Source organism: Columba livia, chromosome Z (assembly GCF_036013475.1).
Source record: "Columba livia isolate bColLiv1 breed racing homer chromosome Z, bColLiv1.pat.W.v2, whole genome shotgun sequence".
Lineage (NCBI taxonomy): Eukaryota > Metazoa > Chordata > Aves > Columbiformes > Columbidae > Columba > Columba livia.
In genome coordinates this window covers 47127918-47139117 of record NC_088642.1, presented here as the reverse complement: position 1 = coordinate 47139117, position 11200 = coordinate 47127918, and the positions used below count along the sequence as shown (strand labels likewise).

Sequence of the window (11200 nt, the reverse complement as noted above, 5' to 3'; positions counted from 1 at the left end):
GTGAGAAGGGAAAGCAGCTCTGTTGTTTCTGTCTCACTCCCCTTTTCCTGTTTCTTGTCAAATCATCATCCTCATTTTTTTTTGTTGTTGTTTCTATGGCCTTGAAGTTCCTTCAGAGCTTTCCATTCCAAAAAACCACTTCATTGTAGACTTCTCATGTCTGCCACCTGATGTTGTTTCCAGTTTTTTCTAAGTGTTGTCGGCCAAGAGTTTGCAAATTTCCCTATTTCTATCCTTTCCAAAATTCCTTTCAATCCAAGTCCTGTTTGTCCCACATAAAGCTTCCCAGTGTCATGCAAGTTCTGAATCTCTTCTAGTCCACTTGCTCCTAGCTTGCCCATTCATCCCAGACTTTAAGCCCTCTCAGAGCTCTTCTGCCTCACTTCAAAGCCTGGTTATTCCAATCCCAGGCTCTGAGGAATCTCCATCTGAATAGCCCACCTAAGAAAGCTGTTGCCCTTATTTTTCTGTTCCAAGACAAATCATAGCTTCAAACCTTTACATACACTACTTTTCCCATCTATTTTGTGTTTCTATTAGGCAGCAACAGGCTTGTTATCAGTTGCTATAGCCCAGCATGCCTGCCCATGCTGTTTTTGAAGAAACAAAGCACTGAAATGGCTTTTAAAACAGTCCAGATACATACTTACTGTACCAAAACCCAGCATCTGGGCAAAAGTCTAGGGACAGGAAAGAAGGACATATCTGAAAAAAAATCTGATTGCTAACTCTCCAGAAACAACTCCCATTATCAGAATCAAAAGGAGAGGCTCTGTCATTCCTCCTTTCCTTTATGTTAATATAATATATCTAATTCTGTAGGTGTTTCTCAAATATGTGACTCAAAAAGCTCCAAAGCACATTTGATTGATCTTATTCTGAAGATTAGTTAAAGCTTCCACAATGCATTAATTCCTTCTGAAACTAAAAATCAAGCCTGACTTCTCAGATGCCCATGTGAATGCCCTTTTAGACTTCTAATGTTGGATACAAATATGATTTTTGCTTAAACCTATAGAACATATGCAGTGGTATTGGAATTATGCAGACCTCAAGTCATGTTATGATGGTTTTATGCAACAATTGGTGTTTGTTCTTAGTTTCAAAAATCATGCATGTATCTTTGATACACTTTGCAGACAGGAGAAGTTGCTAAAAATCAGAAAATTGCGATAGTCTATTGGTAGACATAATATTTGAGTTACCAAACAGGGTTACTTACCAAATAATAAGATGTTACAGCATTTTCAAGTTAATGAAACTTCACTAGAAGGTAAGCAGTAGCTAATTCAATGCATCCACTGGTGTCAAGAAGTAAATCACTGGTGTGGTAAAAGGGAAGAGTGCTATACATGATATTCTGAGAAACTACACCACACTGAGTTAATGCAAAGCAGGCAGATAGAGCTCTTAGAGGAGCAATGATAGCAGCTTTTGGGAAACATGTCAAAGGGAAGATAACAGATGTAATTGTAGTAACAGTAGAACTAATAATAATAGTGCTAACTAACTGTAGAACAGTAAATATACTGCTTACATTAATAATTTTGCTGCAAATAGAATAATGTTTGAAATGTAGAGGGAGAATTGTCTTTTCTTCTGAGTCTTTGTCTGTTCTATCCTTCAGTCTTTACTTCATGATTATATCTCCTTAGTCTCTCAGCTTCTTCAGTATTTTTGCCTGTAAGGCTATTTAATCCTCTTGTCTGCTTTGTCTGAGAGACAAAGTCCATACCCTTCACAGACGAGTGCAAACCAACTGTGTACAGTGTTGTCTCACCACAGTGGGAGAGTGGGAAAGCTTCTGAAGAGCCACTGTGCCACTCAGCTGGTCATTTTTCAGGCCAGTTTCAGAGGAAAAGTTTTCCTCCAAGGCCCAAGCACTTGTGCTGGCCATATTTCTTTTTGGTATAAGCCTGTGAAATTCTGTTACTGTAGAATCTGAGCAGCTGTTGGAGCCTGATTTTTATTGGTTTTATATTTAAGAAACAAAGTTCAGCCATGGACTATCTACGTACAAGTTCACTAACTGGAATTACACCTTTGTTATGCCAAGGCAAAATGATTTAGAGTGTACTATGCTTTTAACTAAATGAATTCCTCCCTATCTTGACTTAAAATTTCAAGTTCTGCCTTTTTGTGTGTCTGTCCTGTTTCTAAATTTATACCACCTTAATTTTAATAGAGCTGCAGTTTTTCTTTGCTGGTACACATCCTTACCTGTAGTTCCTGATGTGAAGATATACATAGCTGTGTTTCTTGTGTTAGTGACGACTTTAAGGTGAGGCACCTTGTCTAGTTTGTCTGGTATAGGATAAACATGCTAGAAAGGAGGACTGGTGCTCAACAGCTGGACATCAACATTGGAAATAAGTGATTTCTCTATTGGAAAATAAATGATTTCTCTGTTGATCCCGAACAGTCTGCCAAGTTAAAAAAAAAAAAAAAAAAAAAGATTGTTATTAAAATAATTACAACCATGAACCTGATTACATGCATTGTGTTTATATGTCTGACCACTGCGTACAGTGAATCTATCTTAGCTTGCAGCAGGAATAACCCACCTATTGGATAGTGAAAAAAATTAATGATGTTTAATTTCCCTATACATCTCGTGTGACTTTGATTATGGCAGGTAAAATTTCCTGATCTTACTTGATGATGCTGATACGTAGGATTTCATTTGATCAGTATGTTATAACATTTGTTTTAAAGCTTTGTATACATACCATCTAGTGAGCCCTCATAGGTTCATATGGAATTATGGGAGTATTGCCAACCTGTACTGAAGATGGAAGAAGAGTATTAAAGTTAAATAAATTGCCTAGTATTACCTAATATGCTAGCGAGAAAGCCAAAATTACAGCTCAACATGCTGCAATCTTTGCTTCAAGCAATTCTACCTCAGGATCACCAGTTTAAAGTAGTTCCATGAAGATAAATTTGCATGTGAAAATTTTTAGCTGAAGGAAATCACCACTAACAAAGAGAATCTGACCCTTCTGCTAGTCAGTGAATTTGTACCTAAATAATCCAATGGATAGGAATGGAAATGAGATGGTGCTAAAATATCTCCCCAGGCTGTTTGCTTATCGATGCATGATTGTTTCTGCTGATACCTTCTCTGGTATCTGGAGAGTTTCAGATTTGTCCTTTTATTATACTAATTAATTCCACATTTTTTTGGTGCTTATACACTTGAAATTCAAACAAGACTGTATCTTTCCTCTCTTTTTTAGCCAGTATATGTGTATGTATGTATGAAGTGCCTGAAGCTTTGAATGGCTCTGATTTTATACTTTTGATAAAAAGCATAAAGCAGTAGAAACCTTACCTTCTATCACCAGTGCTGTTGCTGCACATGTATTAACTTAGTGCAGGAAAGATCTGGAGCACACATTGTAGTTGAGAAGAGCCACCAAGCAGCCCAGCTTGGCCAGCCCAAACCAGACATGGATAAAGTCAGGTCCATTACACATCAGCAGGGCCACAGTGTCACCTTTTTTCAGATTCACATAGTGCAGCAAGACCTGTGTTATGCTGTTACTCCTCCTGTCCACATCCTGTTAGGTGTGCAATTTCCCTTCATGGATGAGAAACAGCTTGTAGAGAATCTTAACCACTCCCTGCATGAAAAGGTCAGTTATGGAGGGAATTCAGTTGCTTTCCCATTTCTTTTAGTCTCTTGTGAAACACCTTATGTGACACTCTAGGATTCAGGAACACTTCAGCTGTCTGGGAGGCTTTCTTCAGTGATGTGGCCTCTACTGTGTAGTTTAGAAATATTTTACCAACACTCTGTGCTTTTAGTATGTTGATCAAGTTCGTTTACATTTTTAACAATATTCAGTGTGTATAGTGGATTTTTTGCAGCAAGCAGGGTCTTGTACGTACCGTAAAGCTTATGTGATGTTGTAAGGGTAAAAGAACAGCTTAAAAATGAAAGCATTCTGGCATTAATTGCATGCAAACGTATAAACCAAGTTAAGGTGCGTAATGTATGACATTTTAAAATTCTAATCAAAAATTTAAATCTCATGGCTTTCTGAACTCTCTAATTTGTAAAGTGACAGTCTTAGTTATTCTGAAGTCTGCTGATTATTCTTCTTTATTTTTTTTATTTACTTTTTATTTATTAAATATTAAATAAATATTAATAAAATAAATATTAAATAAATTAAATATTTTTTATTTATTATTTATTTTTTATTTATTTTGTCATGTCACATATCAGGCCAATTTGTTGTTCTTTTTTTTTACGTTGAAAAAATGAAAGTAGCTACAAGTTTACTCTTACAATAGATGAGCCATTAAAACATCTTGTGTTTCACTTTATGTGACTCCCTCATTGAGTTTCTGGCTTTCTCAGAATGTTGTTACTGACTGGCCAAGAGCACTAACAGACTGCCTCATGACTTTCATGGATATTAAACACTCCTTGACTCTGACTTGGAAATGTTTACTAATTTTTCTTTGCCACATGTACAAGCATGCAAGATTCACTATAGCTCCAGTCAGTAAATTTAGCTCTGGGGTAAGTCTAAATGGCAGAGTTTATAAACTGAACCAATAAACATGTAGGCACAATCTTAAGAGAAAATAACTATGAAGGATAATGCCATAAGACCAGGTTCAGCCCCAGCTTTCTTCTAGGCCAGATCAGAAGTAAACTCAATAAATAATAGGCTGGCTATGGTGTTCTTATGTCACTTCTATTGTCAAATATAGCCATGGTGTATAAGTGAGAACTCATAACAAAGTAAACCAGAAAAAGGACTAAAGCATGCTACATGAAACAATTTTGGTCTTCAGAGTTGTTTCAGGATTAATTTGGGCTGATTCTTTTCACACTTTAAAGTATATGGGAAGACCCACTAATCCCTTATTTTAGAAATGCTGGAGCAAAATATTGTTTATGGGGCAGAAAAAGTAAATGTAAGTTAAACAGAGAAAATGAAAGGAAAGATGTAGAGTATATGGATGGAGAAGAAAATGAGCAAATATTAGGAAAGAGTGACTATTAAGAAGGAGTGTACTCTTCTCTGAGTGAGACTACACTCATACAGTTATGGTCACCTGGAGTACAGAAGCTGGACTGCCGTGACCTGCCCTACACCTGGTATGACAAGCCTGATACCTGCTTTTGGCTGCAGTATCCTGGCAGCAGCACCTAGCTTTCTTTTGATTACTGGACTTTCAGATTCCCTAAAACATTCACAAAAGCTGTGTGCACAAGAATTTAATCCACACTCCAAATGAAAGAGCTGCTCAGAGCAGTGAAATATCTTCTTAACTCTAGACAAACTCAAAGCACCTTAGAAGAAAAAAGTATTCATAAACTGTAATGAATAACTTATGATTTCACTATAAATGCAAATAACTCATTTTTTCACCAGTCTTATCAAATACATGCTCAATTTGCAGTCTAAACAAAAGCTTTGTATTCTTATAATCTGTTGTCGAGTTTTGGCATGGCTCATTGTTTGTGTGGTGGCTTTTTTTGGTTTGTTTCTGATTTTGTTTGGTTTTGTGGTGGCTGTTGTTGTTTGTTTGTTGTTGTCTGGGTTGTTGTTCTTTTTTTTAAGATCTCTCTCAAAGTAAGAGATAAGTGCTTGAAATCTGACTGCGTTATCTCTTCTTTGCATTCTTTTCACCAAGCTCCACACAGTGGAATTCTGCTGCATGTGCATCCAGATTTGTATCCCTGCATGATCAGAAATAAACTTATTCCAATGACTTAGTATGCTCTGGGATGTTTTCCCTGAAGTCTTGGAAAGGGCACTTGAGCAATTAGCTTGGAATAACTGAGTAGTTCCTTCAGCCTTGTTTTAATTATTGGACAATCTGTAATTTCCAGTCCTTAGTCTTCATTTGTTTTTCTGACAAAAGAAAAGTGCCAAAAAGTTTTAATGCAAACTGACTGCTAGCTCTTCTAAGTCTGAACTCCCTTTCTCTTTGCCTGGCTGTGGTCTGGGGTTGTTCTCTTAGAAAAATTGAAAACAAAAGAATGAAGCTGCCATCTCAAACACAAAGCTGTTACATGTCCACAACTTCGCAGACACATTCAGGGTAGCTCTGGGAGCCAGGGAACATACTGGAGGAAGGAAGAACACAGGAATCAGTCAGTCAGTTAGAGAACAGGTAAGCCTACCCTGAGATGTTCTCCAGTCCCAAGGGAAAGTAAACAGCCCTGTGTGTTGATTCCGACGTCAAGTTCATGTCCTAGTTCTCCAAGGTATCTGAGATGTCTGTGAATTACCTAAGATACATAGACCTTATGTAATTGCCCTTATAGTTGTTATTACAATGACCCTAGAAGTGCATACAAGACTAAGTATGTCTCATACCAACTTTAAATAATGATCTATCTATTTGCCTAAATTTCTGCTGTGGAAAAAAAAAAAAAAAAAAAAAGTTTTCAAGATAGAAATAGCATTTTAATAGCCTTTTAATAGTCTTATTATTTTAAAGTGTTACTACATAGCCTCTGCTTTGGAAATACAGAATTACAATTGAATTCAAGGAAACTGGTCACCAAATTCACTGGTTTTGGTTTGTCAAGGTTTGGTTGTTCTTTTTTGCTATAAAGTCAGAAAGTGGAGAAACATGAAGATTTGTTTACTTACTCCCTCTGCTTTGTTACAATGTTTCTTTTCAGCTTTTCCTCTGCAATCACAAGGACTGAAAACATATTCTTTTAATAAAAACTGAGATTCTTAAGTATCTATGGATATTTAGAGGTTGAGTTTGAAGTAAAACACAAATTCTCTCAAAGTACTCTATGGTATCAAAATGCACAATTAACTGGTTTTTATTATTTAGGCAATCACATGAATAATGATAAATATGAAAGGTTTCCAAATACAGTGAACCAAAACTTTCACTAAGAATTCAAGTGAATATTCTGTTTTATGAGTAATCTGCCAGCTTTTCCGGTAAGAAAGATGGGACAGTGCCTTTGCTAAAATAATCTAATTAATGGGCAACAAGTTCAGTTTTGAAGCTCACTGTACTGTTTAGTTAATAGGAATAGATGAGGGTGTTTATCCAATTGAGGCAGAGAGACAGAGAAGACAACTTCAGAGAAGTGTAATACAAGCATATAAAGGAGTTAGTTTAATCTGACTTTGGAGGCATACAGTGAACGTTGTTTAGTGTAAGTAATAAGAAATTACCTATAAAAGAAATGCAAACATCATAGTTCATCTAAGTTTCTAACTAGTGTTTTTTCTGGCATCTGAAAGATAAATAAAACTAATATTTTCTTACCAACTTTTGATTTTATATTTTTTTTAGTGTCCTGTATTGTTAGAGCCTTTCTGTCCCATAGGAAGGCTACATGAGTAATCTGAATATGTTCATTTTATCCAAGCAGGTGTTCTCTTGAAACTCCATGCCTGTACGCCTGGACATACAGCTAAAGACTCCTTTCTGTGTCCTGGATGTCTCAGGTCTCCTGTTCTGTACTTCCTCAGCTTTGCAGCTATCTCCAAGCATGAGAGTGGAAGAGAATCAGACAATATATCTTGGAACGTGGTGTATTTGCTGACTGTATTGAGAACTAATTCTTAAAAGACAAAAGACATAAAATTTTCTCTGCTAGTTTATGTGCTTAAAAGGGCCATAAGCAGCAAGACATAGAGTTATACTGAAGGACAGGACCAAACTCTTTAAATGACTGTTTCAAAGTAACACAGAGCTTATTGATGTTTCTGTAAACTCCTAAGTACGATATATTTAGTATACAGCAAACATTTCTATAGCAATTATCTCACATTGTCATATATTCTCTGTAATAGGTTGAATAATATTTTCTGATTGACGTGGTTTTTTTAAGGTTAGCCATACAAACCTCAGAGGACATTTTTGTTATAGAATGTAAATTCTGAAAAAGGACACTATAATATGTGTTGCTGACTGCCTAATTGGTTAAAGAAGCACATAAGATTACAGGAAAACATACAAAGTGTTGGCTAACAATTTAAATAATATTGATCAAACATTTATTATCTGAAACACAAAAATACAAGCTTAATACCTCTTGAAAAAAGGTTGCTAAATACACATGGGTTGGCTGCATGCCTGTTTGTGTAATTTGAAATTTTTTATAAGAAATCTCTTCTGACTTGGTATTAATATTTTCTGAGGCATAGTTATGGTATTCAGTTTTTAGAAAATCTATAGGCTATTACTTTTTTCATACCATTTATTTTAAAGTTTTGTCAAAATGGAAGTTGGTATCTATGTCCATCCACTGTGGTGCAGAGGAAGCAGCGGTTTGCCTGCACAGTGATTTCTGTTTTGTTTAACGTGTATAAAAGCTGAACAGAATGGTAGATTTTACCAGGACAGGAGCAGAAGGATTACTTCCTCAGTTCCTCCACCCGGATTCCCAAAGAGTGAAAAAAATGGAAGAATGAACAAGAGCACTTTTTATCTGTGCAGCAGAAGTTGCAGGACATGGGAGAAGGATTTGGCCTTCTCTTGTGACAGAGTAAAGCTGTTCCCTAGACTGTTAGATGTGCAGACGCTCAGTGAAGGTTCAAATCCTTCTGTGCCCACTTTTTTTGACAGGTCTGAAAAGCAATCAGATTTTCAGAGTGCGTGGTGATTTATAGCTGGAACAATGTTGCATGTCAGCCTGGTGTGAAGTTCTCTGCGAGGAAACGATCACCAAAACAGTCAAACTAAACGTAACAGTTCAGGGTGTACAAATTTCTGTATGGGCTGCCCCTTGGTTTTGAACCTTTTTCCGCTTGTAGGTCTGCAAAATCATTGTTTACAATTAAAGAAGCAATACTTCACTAAGATGAGCACTGAAGATACTAGAAATGAATCGGTGACAGCTGCTGGTAGCCAATATGGAGGAAAGGGCTCATGGCAAATGCAAGCAAATGGTGGTATTTTTGTAGCACAGTCATCCAGCGGTTGGCAGCTCAGAGACTTCCTGAATGTGTCTCTATGTTTGATAACTCTCCAATGGACTTTTCTTTCTGGGGCTTGGATTCCTTGTTTCCTTCTTTTTGAACATTTGGAAAGCTTCCTACACACAAAACTGGTCAGCCAGCAGTTCCATTGCTTAATTACACGAGAACTGCCTTCTGTATGCTTTAAATCATCCACCTACTGCTTGCATTTCATGCCACCTTTCTTTTCATTACCCTATTATCCTAAAATATACAAACACTCAGCACATTCCTTTTATTCAGGGTATCTGTATTTCTTGTTTTGATGTGGGTCTCTGTGTTTGCCACTCAGAAATTACGGAGGTTCCTCAAGGAAAAATTGCTGTAGAAGGTTCATCCAGTTGCCATGCTACTTCTTCAGTCCATCTTTTCTCTGATCTCTTTTTCTCTTTCATCGCAAGTGCAGCTACCTCTAGATCAAATTTAATCAGGAGAGGGCAGTATTTCACTGATTTCAACAAAAGAGTTTCCAAGCTTTTCATCCTCTTAAAAGTGAGTGGTACAGCTTGTGGAGCCCTCAGAACCTTCTCTGATGAGGGTTTGCTTTTCAGCTTTGCACACTGCTTAGCTTCCAGACCATGATATAAGCAGTTTTACTCACAATGAACATATTTTTCCTTAAGCTAATTAAAAATACCATATCCACAACACCTCAAATTCATAAAGAGAATGCCCTGAAGGATTTCTACTAGGTCCTGGGGGAATTTGACAAGAGCACTTTCTATGTGCAGTTAAAATTGCCTGAAGTGGCACAATTTTGTGCAATTGCAGAGAAATATATCTCATTTATAAGGCTTCAAATTTTGAGTGCTCTAAAATGCCTCATCTGATGGCTTATGGGCTTTTGTTGCAAGTGAAGGAGCTTTACTTCAGCAAAGGTTGGCTTGGGAGAAAGCAAAAGGTTGTGATACCATGGAAATGCTTCTTCCAATATGTTTACAGTTAGAATTACTGTGAGTGGTAAAATGACATTTGACTCTGGACCCCAAAATAATGTGTGTGTGTTGTGTGTGCGTATCTTTGAAAATATGTCTAGGGTCCTGTGTCCATTTGGAGCTTCAATGGTTTGAGGGGTCAATTAGTCACACACGTACATCCTCTTGGAGGGAAAAAAGACTCAACTGCTGAAAGCATCACTGTGGCTGTTGAGGGTGAAGTAGTGGTATTTTGTTCATGGGGTTTTTTGTCATTGTCATTGCTATTTTTGTATCAAACCACAGACCTGGAATTGTCGCTACAGGAAATGTATGTACTTGGATGGGTATTTTTGCCAACCTTTTAAGTTTTGCAAGTGTAGTTTTCAGCTGGAAACTGTGAACATGCGTACCCACAATGGATCTGTATTCAGGGGATCAAAGCTGATGTGCACACGGGTGCAGAGACGCAAGGTGACCGCAGAAAGCTGTCAATGGCAGTGACGGTCTGTAGATGGGAAGGGTATCCTGGCAGTCATTCTAATTCTCACAGATCAAGATAAATCACACTGGAAATTTTTTAAAGTGCATGAAGCAAGGAATTTCTGTGGTTTCTATTTCCATATTCTGCATATTAGCTCCTCCCTCTTAAAGCTGCAGAGACATTTCAAAGCACTAGGAAGAGAAGTTCCATAGTTACTAATTCCTTGTTTTGTCTTTCTCTTTTGAATGACTCTGATTGAGAAAAATGCTGCACTATTTAAAGTGAAAATATTCACAGAGCTTTGTGAAAGCAAGTTAGAAGCATAAGTGTTCAAAATTTCTGGAGGCATCAAAAGTAATATTGAGGTGCATAACCTTGGTGCTAGAAAAATGAATGCATTATGTGGTATATTTTCCTGTGCATATATTTACATGTACTTCTTACTACATGTTCAGTTACATGCACACCAGGCAGTTATCAAAAGTAATCTGTATGAAAATGTGTAGTCACTCATTTTCTAAAGTGTTTCTAAAGTGTTGCAAATTGTGTCTGCAAACTGAGAGTAAAATGCTAGCAAGTGTTGTTCAAATACAAATTTGCTGAGTGTGACTCCAGGTCAAATGCTCCTTGCACTGGGTCACACTGGCAATTAGAATATATAATGCATGAATACTGAGAAATAAACACCACCAAGAATCCAAGCCAGACACAGCCTGGAACCTGGATTAGACCACAGCGCCTCTCCACATGGTCTGACCTCTTAAAATGAGACCCTTTGCAGAATTGTTGTCGAAAGAGAACTCCAGGTCCATATGACAGAATTGCACTCACTGGCA

At 37.2% G+C, this 11200-nt stretch overlaps 1 pseudogene; it reads right to left on the bottom strand.

Moving 5' to 3' along the window:
- Positions 1-1252: 1252 nt before the first annotated feature.
- Positions 1253-3656, bottom strand: LOC106145690 (long-chain fatty acid transport protein 6-like; annotated as a pseudogene).
- Positions 3657-11200: the final 7544 nt, after the last annotated feature.